Source organism: Pristiophorus japonicus, chromosome 10 (genome assembly GCF_044704955.1).
Source record: "Pristiophorus japonicus isolate sPriJap1 chromosome 10, sPriJap1.hap1, whole genome shotgun sequence".
NCBI lineage: Eukaryota > Metazoa > Chordata > Chondrichthyes > Pristiophoridae > Pristiophorus > Pristiophorus japonicus.
The window spans coordinates 165,283,847-165,298,529 of NC_091986.1; the positions used below are offsets into that span (position 1 = coordinate 165,283,847).

The following is a 14,683-nucleotide window of genomic DNA, read 5'->3' on the forward strand; positions in this document are numbered from 1 at the left end:
CCTAAGTGTGTCTATGTATGTATGTATGTATATATGTATGTGTGTGTGTGTATACACACATGTATCAGCCCAGGCTGGATCGGTTGGTGTGACGTGACGTGTTTCTTGCAGTGGTGATTTGCATCTCTCAAATCTTGAACATGTCATGGCCTCAGCAGCGGGACTTGGTCAATCAGTGGCTGCATAAAGTCAAGCTGCCCTCACATTGAATGCCAGTGAGTTATGATTGGGGCAAGTGACGCTATGCCGTGACATTGCACTCTCATTGGCATAGTCGACCTCACCGCTGGAGCATATGCACTGTTTGTGTGTAGGCTCATGATGATATTTCAGTTGGCTACTGCTGTTATTTTGAAAATCAAAAAAAAGTGTAATGTCTCTATATGCAGCCTAATTATGTTCTTTGAAAATATCTTCATTTTGAGAGTTGAGAGCTCCCTTATGTTGCCTTTGCATTGTAACCACTGGTACAGGACTGATTGCAATTCAGCAAGGATGCAAGCAGGGAGCTGCAATTTCACTGCCTAGTTCTGTTGCCTGAATAGGGTGAAGTAGAGGTCCATATGTGTGCATTCAAAATACCTGCAATAATTCTGTTTCCAACCAACTTGGATTAGTTTCTCGAGAATTCATAAGACTGTCTGCTTTTTTTTCCCCATCCATACAAGTTGAGATATTTTTGAAGCAAAATACTGCGGATTCTGGAATAAAAACAAAATGCTGGAAATCTCAGTAGGTCAGGCAGCATCTGTGGAGAGGAAGGATCATCAACCCGAAATGTTAACTCTGCTTCCTCTCCACAGATGCTGCCTGACTTGTTGAGATTTCCAGATATTTTGAGGAATGGCTTATGTTGAAAAGTTATACTGTAGCTGGTGCAAAGCAAAAAGGAAACAAACTGATGAAATTTCCAAGATGTTATCAATAGATCTGAGTTCAAAATGGGAAATCCTGAGACTTATTAATTTCTCTGACAGTAACTAGTACTAGTAGCCAAGAGGGCATTTATAAGTCATTATCTGGGGAATTAAAGGGCTTTTTTTTTTTTATTTGCACCAACAGCAGTTATACTGGGAAGAAAATGGCCTGAGTCAGAGGCCAGAAAGCAGCACCCTGCAGGCAGTGGCATGCACAGACATAATGTTCTCCACAACAATTTGACTGGATAATGTATCTGTAATTACGCTTGCATTGCTACTGAAATACTGCATCAATAGGAAGGAACATAGGAACAGGAGTAGGCCATTCAGCCCTTCATGCCTGCTCTGCCATTCAATGAGATCATGGCTGATCTGCGACCTAACTCAATATACCTGCATTTGGCCAATATCCCTTTATACCTCTGGTTAACAGAAGCTAGCAATCTCCCATTTAAAATTAACAATTGATCTAGCATCAATTGCCATTTGTGGAAGAACATTCCAAAGGTCTGCCACCTTTTGTGTAGCAGCGTTTCCAAATTTCACTCCTGAAAAGTCTGGCTCTAATCTTTATAGACTTTGGCCCCTAGTGCTAGACTCCCCAACAAGTGGAAATAGTTTCTCACTATCTACTCTATCTGTTCCCCATAATATCTTGAAAACTTCAACCAGATCACCCCTGACCCTTCTAAATTCTAGGGAATACAATCTTAGGTTCTGTAATCTCTCCTTGTAACTTAATCCTTGAAGTCCAGGTATCATTTTGATAAACTTACCCTGGATTCCCTCCAAGGCCAATACATCCTTCCTGAGGTGTGGTGCCCAGAACTGCTCACAGTACTCCAGGTATGGTTCAACCAAGGTTTTGTATAGTGCAGCATAACTTTTACCCCCATGTATTCAAGTCCTCTAAATATAAAGGCCAGCATCCCATTAGTCTTTTAGATTATTTTCTGTACCTGTTCATGACATTTTAATGATCGATGTACCTGAACCCCGAAGTCTCTTTGAACCTCCACTGTTTAGCCTGTCATCATTTAGAAGGTTCCCTGTTCTATCCTTTTTAAGTCCAAAGTGGATGACCTCACATTTGAATACATTGAAATCCATTTGCCACAGTTTTGCCAATTCACTTAATCTGTCAATATCCCTTTGTCATTTTATGTTTCCATCCACACTGCCTACAATTCCACCTGTCTTTGTGTCATCGGCAAATTTGGATATATGACTTTCTATGCCATCATCTAAGTTGTTGATCTGTACTGTGAATAGTTGAGGCCCCAACATATATAGAAACAGAAAATAGGTGCAGGAGTAAGCCCTTCGAGCCTGCACCACCATTCAATAAGATCATGGCTGATCATTAGACAGAAAGGAAAAGGAGGCGGGGTGGCATTGCTGGTTAAACAGGAAATGAATGCAATAGTAAGAAAGGACATTAGCTTAGATGATGTGGAATCGGTATGGGTGGAGCTACGGAATACCAAGGGGCAGAAAACGCGAGTGGGAGTTGTGTACAGACCACCAAACAGTAGTAGTAAGGTTGGGGACAGCATCAAAGAAGAAATTAGGGATGCATGCAATAAAGGTACAGCAGTTATCATGGGTGACTTTAATCTACATATTGATTGGGCTAACCATACTGGTAGCAATGCGGTGGAGGGGGATTTCCTGGGGTGTATTAGGGATGGTTTTCCAGACCAATATGTCGAGGAGCCAACTAGGGAGCTGGCCACCCTAGACTGGGTGATGTGTACTGTGAAAGGACTAATTACCAATCTTATTGTGTCAGGGCCCTTGGGGAAGAGTGACCATAACATGGTAGAATTCTTTATTAAGATGGAAAGTGACAGTTAATTCAGAAATTAGGGTCCTGAACTTAAGGAAAGGTAACTTTGATGGTTTGAGGCGTGAATTGGCTAGAATAGACTGGCAAATGATACTTAAAGGGTTGACGGCGGATAGGCAATGGCAAACATTTAAAGATCACATGGATGAATTTCAACAATTGTACATCCCTGTCTGGCATAAAAATAAAATGGGGAAGGTGGCTAACAAGGGAAATTAAGGTTGGTGTTAAATCTAAGGAAGAGGCATATAAATTGGCCAGAAAAAGCAGCAAACCCGAGGACTGGGAGAAATTTAGATTTCAGCAGAGGAGGACAAAGGGTTTAATTAAGGGGGGGAAATAGAGTACGAGAAGAAGCTTGCCGGGAACGTAAAAACTGACTGCAAACGCTGCTTTTTCTCTTTACATATCTATAGATTAGTGAAGACAAACGTAGGTGCCTTGCAGTCAGATTCAGGTGAATTTATAATGGAGAACAAAGAAATGGCAGACCAATGGAAGCAAAGTATTTGTTCGTCTTCACGAAGGAAGACACAAATAACCTTCCGGAAGTACTAGCGGACCGAGGGTCTAGTGAGAAGGAGGAACTGAAGGATATCCTTATTAGGTGGGAAATTGTGTTAGGGAAATTGATGGGATTGAAGGCCGATAAATCCCCGGGGCCTGATAGTCTGCATCCCAGAGTACTTAAGGAAGTGGCCCTAGAAATAGTGGATGCATTGGTGATCATTTTCCAACAGTCTATCGACTCTGGATCAGTTCCGATGGACTGGAGGGTAGCTAATGTAACACCACTTTTTAAAAAGGGAGGGAGAGATAAAGCAGGTAATTATAGACCGGTTAGCTTAACATCAGTAGTGGGGAAAATGTTGGAATCAATTATTAAAGATGAAATAGCAGCGCATTTGGAAAGCAGTGACAGGATTGGTTCAAGTCATCATGGATTTATGAAGGGGAAATCATGCTTGATAAATCTTCTGGAATATTTTGAGAATGTAACTAGTAGAGTGGACAAGGGAGAACCAGTGGATGTGGTGTATTTGGACTTTCAAAAGGCTTTTGGCAAGGTCCCACACAAGAGAATGGTGTGCAAAATCAAAGCACATTGTATTGGGGGTAATATACTGACGTGGATAGAGAACTGGTTGGCAGACAGGAAGCAGAGAGTCGGGATAAATGGGTCCTTTTCAAAATGGCAGACAGTGACTAATGGAGTGCCGCAGGGCTCAGTGTTGGGACCCCAGCTCTTTACAATATACATCAATTATTTGGATGAAGGAATTGGGTGGAATATCTCCAAGTTTGCAGATGACACTAAACTTGGTGGCGGTGTAAGCTGTGAGGGGGACGCTAGGAGGCTGCAGGGTGACTTGGACAGGTTAGGTAAGTGGGCAAATGCATAGCAGATGCAGTATAATGTGGATAATTGTGAGGTTATCCACTTTGGGGGCACAAACACGAAGACAGAATATTATCTGAATGGTGGCAGATTAGGAAAAGGGGAGGTGCAACGAGACCTGGGTGTCATGGTTCATCAGTCATTGAAAGTTGGCATACAGGTACAGCAGGCGGTGAAGAAGGCAAATGGTATGTTGGCCTTCGTAGCTAGGGGATTTGAGTATAGGAGCAGGGAGGTCTTACTGCAGTTGTACAGGTCCTTGGTGATGCCTCACCTGGAATATTGTGTTCAGTTTTGGTCTCCTAATCTGAGGCAGGACGTTCTTGCTATTGAGGGAGTGCAGCGAAGGTTCACCAGACTGATTCCCGGGATGGCAGGACTAACATATGAGGAGAGACTGGATCAACTGGGCCTTTATTCACTGGAGTTTGGAAGGATGAGAGGGGATCTCATAGAAATGTATAAGATTCTGACGGGACGGGACAGGTTAGATGCGGGTAGAATGTTCCCGATGTTGGGGAAGTCCAGAACCAGGGGACACAGTCTTAGGATAAGGGGTAGGCCATTTCGGACTGAGATGAGGAGAAACTTCTTCACTCAGAGTGTTGTTAACTTGTGGAATTCCCTGCCGCAGAGAGTTGTTGATGCCAGTTCATTGGATATATGCAAGAGGGAGTTAGACATGGCCCTTATGGCTAAGGGGATCAAGGGGTATGGAGAGAAAGCAGGAAAAGGGTCCTGAGGGAATGATCAGCCATGATCTTATTGAATGGTGGTGCAGGCTCGAAGGACCGAATGGCCTACTCCTGTACCTATTTTCTATTTCAATGTTTAACCTCAGTACCCCTTTTTTGCAAATGCGAAGGACTGAACTAAAATAATCCAGAAAATGGGATTTCAAACTCCACTATGCAGATTTAATTCAAGTTTTTTTTAAATCTGGAAGGTGTTTTTTTTTTTAAAAAGCTGCCACCGGTAAATTGACCATGAAGCTGTTAGATTGTCATAAAACAAATAACTGGTTCAGTAATGCCCTTTAGGGAAGGAAACTTGCCTTCCTTACCCAGTCTAGCCACACCAAATTGTTGACTCATAACTGCCCTCTAAAGTGGCTAACATGACACTCAATTGTCTTAAACCTCTACAAAGAATAACCTTGCCACACAGACTGCAATGGTTCAATAAGAAGGCCCACTGTCTTCGAGGGGAGCAATGCTCACATCCCGACAATGTATAAAAATATAAGAACAGGAGTAGGGCATACGGCCCCTCGAGCCTGCTCCGCCATTCAGTAAGATCATGGCTGATCTGATCATAGACTCAGCTGCACTTCCACGCCTGCTCCCCATAACCCCATATCACCCTATCTTTTAAGAAACTGTCTATCTCTGTCTCAAATGTATTTAATGACACAGCTTCCACAGCTCTGAGGCAGCAAATTCCACAGATTTACAACCCTCCGAGAAGAAATTCCTCCTCATCTCCGTTTTAAATGGGCGGTCCCTTATTCTAAGATCGTGCCCTCTAGTTCTAGTCTCCCCCATCAGTGCAAACATCCTCTCTGCATCCACCTTGTCAAGCCCCCTCATAATCTTATACATTTTGATAAGATCACCTCATTCTTCTGAATTCTAATGAGTAGAGGCCCAAACTACTCAACCTTTCCTCATAAGTCAACCCCCTCATCCCCATAAGTAAGTGCTTTGAACTTGACTTCAAAGAATACCTCCTATTCTGCAAATGTGATACAGGGCATATCTATTTTTCAACCAGCAGTCAGAGGGTGATTTTTGTTTTGTACTAGCAGATCTCCTGTTGTGATGCCCACAGCAAGTCAGAGGATGTTTATGCCATTTAAAAGGCCAACATCTGGACTCCTCATTTACAGTAACTAGAAGTCAAATTGCATTTGTATCAAGTGGTAATCTGATTTGTACTGATGTTTTGGGGTTCAAATTCCGTGACTCTGAAAACGATAAATGAGTCGAACTTATGTATTTTCTTTTATTCTTCATCAATTTCAAAGCTGAGAATCACAAGATGGTATGCAAGATCAGCATCATCATAGGCAGTCCCTTGGAATCGAGGAAGACTTGCTTCCACTCTTTTAAATATGAGTCCTTAGGTGGCTGAACAGTCCAATACGAGAGCCACAGTCCCTGTCACTGGTGGGACAGATAGTCATTGAGGGAAAGGGTGGGTGGGACAGGTTTGCCATAAGCTCTTTCCGCTTCCTGCGCTTGATTTCTGCATGCTCTCAGCAATGAGACTCGAGGTGCTCAGCGCCCTCCCGCATGCACTTCCTCCACTTAGGGCGATCTTTGGCCAGCGACTCCCAGGTGTCAGTGGGGTTGTTGCACTTTTTCAGGGAGACTTTGAGGGTGTCCTTGTAACGTTTCCTCTGTCCACCTTTGGCTCGTTTGTCGTGAAGGAGTTCCGAGTAGAGCGCTTGCTTTGGGAGTCTTGTGTCTGGCATGCGAACGATATGGCCTGCCCAGCGGAGCTGATCAAGTGTGGTCAGTGCTTCAATGCTGGAGATGTTGGCTTGGTCGAGGACGCTAATGTTGGTGCATCTGTCCTCCCAGGGGATTTGCAAGATATACCAGATGGAGTTAGACATTTGACATTAGCTGGGGGCAGTGCTGCATTTCAGGAGAACTGGAGATGGTCTGGGTTTTTTTTTTTCGCCCTGGTATGGTCCTCCACCTTGGTAGCACTGACATGGGAGCCCTGGATTCTAGCAGCACTGCTGAGGTTTGGCATCGAAGCACTGACCACACTCTACCAGCTCCGTTGGTTGGGCCACATTGCGGACAAAGACTCCCAAAGCAAGCGTTCTACTTGGAACTCCTACACGGCAAGCGAGCCCTAGGTGGGCAGTGGAAACATTTCAAGGACACCCTCAAAGTCTCCTTGATAAAATGCAACACCCCCACCTACACCTGGGAGTCCCTGGCCAAAGACCACCCGAAGTGGAGGAAGAGCATCTGGGAGGAAGCTGAGTACCTCAAATCTTGTCGCCAAGAGCAGGCAGCGGAAGGAGCATGTGACAAACCAGACACCCCACCCACCCTTTCTGCCAATGACTGTTGCAGGTGGGACAGACAGACTGTAATTCCCGAATTGGACTGTTCAGTCACCTGAGAACTCACTTCAGGAGTGGAAGCAAGTCTTTCTCGATTTTGAGGGACTGCCTATGATGAGGTTTGTCAGCATGGGGAGATCTTTGGTCTAGGGTGGGGAATGTGGGATTTGGTAGAACTTATGGAAAGGGAGCAAGTGAGGTGAAGGAGAAGGCAGGTACCTGGGATGGGGCATCTTAGAGTTCTTTGCAAGCATATGTATTTTGTGGTTGGTTTCTGAAATTGTGTATCTGCAACTTTCTTTCGCTTCCCTTCTCACTCTTTGTCCCCAGGGTGTCTATCCATCTTCTTTCACAGGTGTTATTAATTAGAATGTTTATTTTGTAAGTATCAACAACACACAGGTAATAATTAGATCCTTTGTTTGTCTTCAAAATTCAATTAACTAAAGAAAATCAAATTGGAATGAGAACTCTGCTTGTGTTTTTCTCTCCCTCAACTTAATACTTTCTAAACAATATTCCCAAAGTGGATAGTCAAGGGGCTATAGGGGAGGAGGAACTTAACAACCACAATCACTAAGGAGGTGGTACTCAGTAAGATAATGGGACTAAAGGCAGATAAATCCCCTGGACCTGACAGCTTGCATCCTAGGGTCTTGAGAAGTAGCGGCAGGGATTGTGGATGCATTGGTTGTAATTTACCAAAATTCTGTGGATTCTGGGGAGGACCCAGCAGACTGGAAAACTGCAAATGTGACGCCCCTATTTTAAAAAAAGGAGGCCAACAAAAAGCAGGAAACTATAGCCCAGTTAGCCTAACATCTGTGGTTGGGAAAATGTTGGAGTCCATTATTAAAGAAGCAGCAGCAGGACATTTGGAAAAGCAAAATTCGGTCAGGCAGAGTCAGCATGGATTTCTGAAGGGGAAGTCATGTTTGACAAATTTGTTGGAGTTCTTTGAGGATGTAACGAACAGGGTGGATAAAGGGGAACCAGTGGATGTGGACTTCCAGAAGGCATTTGACAAGGTGCCACATAAAAGATGCACAAGATAAAAGTTCACAGGGTTGGGGGTAATATATTAGCATGGATAGAGGATTGGCTAACTTGACAGAAAACAGAGTAGGGATAAATGTTCATTCTCAGGTTGGCAATCGGTAACTAGTGGGGTGTCGCACGGATCAACTATTTACAATCTATAATGACTTGGAGGAAGGGACAGAGAGTAACGTAGCTAAGTTTGCTGACGATACAAAGATGGGAGGAAAAGCAATGTGTGAGGAGGACACAAAAAATCTGCGAAAGGACAGACAGGAATGAGCAAAAATTTGGCAGATGGAGTATAATGTTGCAAAGTGTGAGGTCGTGCACTTTGACAGAAAAAAAATCAAAGAGCAGGTTATTATTTAAATGGAGAAAGATTGTAAGGTGCTACAGTACAGTGGGACCTGGGGGTACTTGTGCATGAAACACAAAAGGATAGTATGCAGGTACAGCAAGTGATCAGGAAGGCCAAGAAAAGCAGGGAAGTCTTGCTATAATTATACAGGGTATTGGTGAGGCCACACCTGGAATACTGCGTGCAGTTTTGGTTTCCATATTTACAAAACGATATACTTGCTTTGGAGACAGTTCAGAGAAGGGTTCACTAGGTTGATTCCAGAGATGAGAGGGTTGACTTATGAGGAAGTGTTGAGTAGGTTGGGCCTCTATACATTGGAGAGGATGTTTCCACTGATAGGGGAGACTAGAACTAGAGGGCATAATCTTAGAATAAGGGTCCGCCCATTTAAAACTGAGATGAGGAGAAATTTCTTCTGAGGGTTGTAAATCTGTGGAATTCGCTGCCTCAGAGAGCTGTGGAAGCTGGGACGTTGAATAAATTTAAGACAGAAATAGACAGTTTCTTAAACGAAAAGGGAATAAGGGGTTATGGGGAGCGGGCAGGGAAGTGGACCTGAATCCATGATCGGATCAGCCATGATCTTATTAAATAACGGAGCAGGCTCGAGGGGCCTTATGGCCTTCTCCTGCTCCTATTTGCTATGTTCTTATGTTCTAAAGAACCTGCCTTTAGAGTCACTGCGCTAAGCAAAAACATCAAGTCCATGCTCCAGCTTTGGGAAAGGCTGTAGCCTATTTGTAAAAACTTTAATGATGATATAAAACCAAACAAAAGGTAGTTAAGTGGATACATTTATGTACGCGACTGCTGTTAATGAACTGGAGGTGGTCTGCACATGGGCGCTGTCAATTCGTGATGGGAGTGGGTTTTTTTTTTAAAAAGCCGAGAAGAGAACGAGCTCGTTAGCGGCTCGATTTTTAAAAAGCAGAAACATCATGCTTCCGTTTATTGGAGTGCGCAGTATGCTTCTGCGCAGTTGGCAACTGGAGGAGTTGTTGTGAAATATATATATTTTAGTTACTTTTGTTTTAAACATTATTTTGGACATTGAAAATTTCAGTGTCTGAGAAAAGAATGGTGGGTGACAGAAGAAGAGGATTTTCAGTGATTCCAATTATTTCATCACCAAAATCATGATGGTGATATGTTCATATTTAGTTTTTCTGTCATAAAATATTGGCATGTTTGGAAACGATTTTTCCATTATACAATAGTTAGATTTTCTCCAATACTATATTGCATTGGATAATTGATGGTTACTTTCTTGTGTTCAATTCACAAGATTTCTGTTCCTATAGTACACTTTTACAATACTCCGATATAGAGCCTGACTGAGAAAGATGGTAAAGATTGAAATTAGCCAGCTTGCCAAGTACACATTGCTCATTGTGTGGCAAGACTAAGATGAAGAGGAGAACAGTTGGCATCTGGCATTGTGGATCCCGCATGAAGAAAGTGGCTGGAGGAGTCTGGGTGTACAACAGCGCCTCAGCAATCACACAAAAGTGTGTCAATCTCCATGTGACTTTGATCTGTCTTTACTTGGCATCAGCTCATATGCACTTTTGCAGCAAGGGTTATTGCAATGGCAATAACAGCAATCGGGCAAAGAGCAATGGCTGAAGGCACAGCGAAGGGAGGAAGGGACCCGAGATCAGCTTACTCACACAGATTAGCAACTAAATAAGAGGTAATTTTAATTTAAATGGTTTAGCACCGCATTATGATACATTTATCTGTACAGTAATTTTATAGCCTCAGATCTTTTAGACTCATTTTGGGTTTGAGCATGTGGGGTTTCAAATTTCCTCGGTATATAAACTATTACAAATACTGAGATGTGACACTTTCAGTGGGTCTTAATTGTATTGACAAGTTTAAGTGATAGTTAACAGATGAGGTTTGTGACCTCAAAGGGAGCAAGAATTTGTCATAACATCCTTAAGAGTTGGTATGACTATGCAGGTAAGAAGCTAAGTCAGGTACTTTACTACTAATTTGGGATATTTCCATTTGTCGTCTTTAGTGTGTCATTGATTTTTGCTGCACCTGGGCCAATTTCCGTGTTTTTGGATTCCTTTAACGCAGAATCCAAGTTCTCCTGTACTCAAATCCTCTCGTTTTGAAGACCAACATGACATTTGTGAAGAAGGCAAATGGCATGTTGGTCTTCATAGCGAGAGGATTTGAGTATATAAGCAGGGAGGTCTTATGCAGTTGTACAGGGCCTTGGTGAGGCCACACCTTGAATATTGTGTACAATTTTGGTCTCCTAATTGTGAATGTTTGAAAATGTATAGAGACATTGAAGTTGAGAATTTGGGAAAATGTAGAGAAAGTGAAATTGAACAAAGAAATAATGGAAAATAACAAAATGTCAGACTGCAAATATTACAACATCAGCACCATTAACAGACTTTCTCACGGTCTTAGTTACAATTTTACTGGCGTGACTAGTAACATTTAGAAGCAATGTGTGAGAAAGTTCTTTGTGAAAAACAGTTGCTGTAACCGCTTGCTTGTGTTTAATTGGGCAAGGAAGGCCAGGTATCGGCTAATGAGTGGACAAAGGGAAGGAGGGATCAAAGGGGATAGGCTGAACTGAATGTCACACTAATTGTATCTTGTACTGAAAATGTATAACCGTTGCGCCTTCACAATGTAACGGCACTTGTCCGTAGGAAGTAGGTGCGCTCTATCGAGAGAGCATTCCTTCTGTCTGATAAGTCCCGGCCGGTACAAAAAGAATAAAGACTGCTTTGTTATAAGCTTCTTTGGTGTTCGCCTCAGTGTATTCGCTGAAACAGATTGAAAGGAAAAGAATCCAGAATCAACATTTGGTGTCAGAAGTGGGATCTCAACGGACGACTGCCGAAAACTTGCGAATTAAGAGCCAGACTAGCCTTGGACGAGACGGGAGGAAAGTGGCCACTGGAGTGAGTATATTTTAAAATACCACTGCAGTTTCCTTCAGTTTCAAAAGTCTGAGGAAAGTTTGGCCACTCGCTGGTTCTCAGGTAGTGTCTGAACGGGATCCAGGTCAATCTGGCGAATACCTTCTAAACTTAGGAAATAAGTGTCCAAGTCAGGTGTGACGTCGACCTTGTATATCACTTGGCCAGTCTAGGCACTGATTGGATTTAAACCGCGCGGCGACGCGAAAGGATAGGGAAATCTGGAAACTAGAACAAATTAAGTAAGACTTATCGTGCGGCGACGCGAACAGGAAAACCGCGGGGCGACGCGGAGGGATAGACAATCGCGCGACGACAGAGGGTAGGGATAGCTAGGTTAGATAGGGCTAGATTAAATAAGGGTCCAAGTCAGGTGTGACGTCGACCTTGTATATAACTTGGCCCGTCTAGGCACTGATTGGATTCAAATCGCAGGACGACGCGATCCGCGTGGCGACGCGGCGGGTAGGGCTAGATCAAATCGCGCGGAGGGTCGGGCTAGATCAAATAAGTGTCCAAGTCAGGTGTGACGTCGACCTTGTATATCACTTGGCCCGTCTAGGCACTAATTGGATTCAAATTGCGTGGCGACGTGAACTGCGCAGCGACGCAGGACTGTGTAAATTTAAAATTGTACTTATGCCAGGTGTGGCATGGATCTTGTATATCACTTGGTCCGCCTCGGCTCTGGATAAGGTAACCTAAACCACCGCGGGACGAAGCGGGGACAATCGGGACTAATTAGAAACAGTTACAATACGCGGGGCGACATGAGAATGGGTAATCAGTTAGATAAAACTACGGATGTGGGTAGTCCGCTACAAAAGTTATGTGAGGAATTCAGACTGTTATCTGGAGCCCTGAACAAATTATTAGGAGATGACCAATGGCCCCTAGGTGGCACTAGAAGCGTGAAAATAGCAAAAAAGGCACAGGGATTGATTTGGAGAAGGGGACGAGAATTTAATTGCCACGTGGCGACATTGTCAAAAATTTAAAGATGCATCACTTCTGTCAAGTTGGCAGGAAAACACCACTAAATTAGGACTCTCATTGACAGAAGGAGGACATGTTAAAACCGTAGACGTCTTTTTTTTTAAAAGTGCGCGCACGAAAAACGTACTAAGAGATCCACTGGGACCTCAGAAAGGTATTGACCCACTACATAGTCAAATGGTTGGCTTTGCGTTGACCGAGGCTGATGATGAAATTGATGAATGGTCACTGACTCGGTGCCCAACGGCGCCTCCCAGAGCCCCTAGCCCCTTACCACAGTCCCCTTCCCTTTGAGATATAGATTTGCCCTTCCGGGTGGGAGATCTGGTCCTCTCGGCTACATGGCTCGTGAACTGGGGATTTGAGTCACTATCAGAGGATAAGGGTCCGTCTGGGCTTGTTGGTTCGTTGGTGTGGGGTTATGGTTATCCTTACCTCCTACCGCCGGAGTGTAAGGTGGAGGTTAAAGGAATAAGCAGTCCCGTGAATCCGCTAGTCAGAATGCCAGTTGCGAAAGGCAAAACAAACCCTCCCGCCGATTGGGACGCGGAGGTGCCGTACAGTCAGACGGCTCAGAGCCACCCTCCGACCCAGAAACGTCTTCCGAGATTGACACCCCCACCCCTAAGCCCTGGCGGCAGCTCCCGGTTCGACCAATGCCAAACCCTGACTCACAACAAGCTGCAGACCACCCCACCATAGATATCTATGTGCCTTGGAAACCGAGCGAAATTATGGCCATTCTGGCCACCATGTCAGATCGAAAAAGGGAACCTATCAAGCTTATAGATTATCTCCGGACTACCATTGCAGTTTATAATGCAGAATCAAAGGACCTGTGGGTCCTGGTACAGCAGACCCTGAGCCCAACTTGAGCACTCCCGATTTCTAGTTCACTTAAGATATGCAACCCATGACGCATTGTTGGCTGCACACCCTAATAACACCCAGGACCGCCTAGATGCTGTTTTCACCACCCTCGGCACGACCCTTCAGAAGCCCATCAGTATGGTCGCAGTATTAGAAATTAAACCCAAACGAGACGAAAATGCCGACGCATTCATGGAAAGATTCATTGAAATATACGGAGGTCAATCTGGAGATAATGCCTTCCGGGCGGGGGATAATTCACCTAATTCTGCGTTATCCTACTTCAGTGCCTACCCCATTCAATTGCTCACGCTATCCGGACCAATAACATGAATTGGGCAGATAACAGTCGGGCCCAGATGGAGAGCGCAGTGAAATATTATTGGCATGAAAATAAAGCAGAGGGGGGAGGTGCGCCCCCAACCCGGGTCAAGACTGAATACGTGACTAGAGAGGAAGAGCCTCCTCGAGGGGAAGGACCAAAACCTGCCCCAAGGGGATATCAAATGGAACCACAGCGCTGTGTAAGGGGATGGGTGGATAACCAAGGATATGGGAATACCCAACACCCCAACGGTCCCGGCCCCCCAAACTATGGACCCCCTTATGGCCCTCGATCGGGTACGGGAGGCGGCCAGGGCTGGGGAAGGAGTGAACGATGCTTTAATTGTGGACAGGAAGGACATTAAAGCAGGCAATGCCCTTCCCCTCAGCACGAAAAAGGAAGAGGAGGAAAAGGAGGGGGGCAAGGACGGGGATCTTATACTAACTTCTCCCAGAACAACCCCTTTGCCCATCTATCACCCGAATATCAATACTGACTACGCAGCTTGACTGTACAAGGACTTTCCTCGGATGAGGAACCAATGATATCGCTAAAAATTCAAAATGAGTGGCAACCCTTCTTAATAGATACGGGAGCTTCCATGTCCTCTGTGCAATCGAAGCTTAAACTCCCCGCCTCCACCGAGACACAGGGACTGTCAGGGTTCCTGGGACAAGTCTCAACATTCGCAGTGTCAGAACCAGTCAAAGTAAATTACAAGGAAGAATCTGTGGAACATCGGTTTGTTATTACCACCAATTTGGACTGTAACTTGATGGCTAGGGATCTCCTCTGTAAATTTCAGTTGCATCTGGAATGCGGGGATGATGGAATCGTTGTAAAGCAAGGAGCCTTTAAACGGCAGTGCTACACTACCCGG

General features: G+C 44.4%; 1 protein-coding gene across 1 annotated transcript in view; it reads left to right on the forward strand.

The window, feature by feature from the left end:
• LOC139275179 (protein POLR1D) overlaps nucleotides 1–14,683 on the forward strand; it is a 41,568-nt gene that overhangs the window by 389 nt on the left and 26,496 nt on the right. The gene's annotated exons all lie outside the window — the stretch shown is intronic.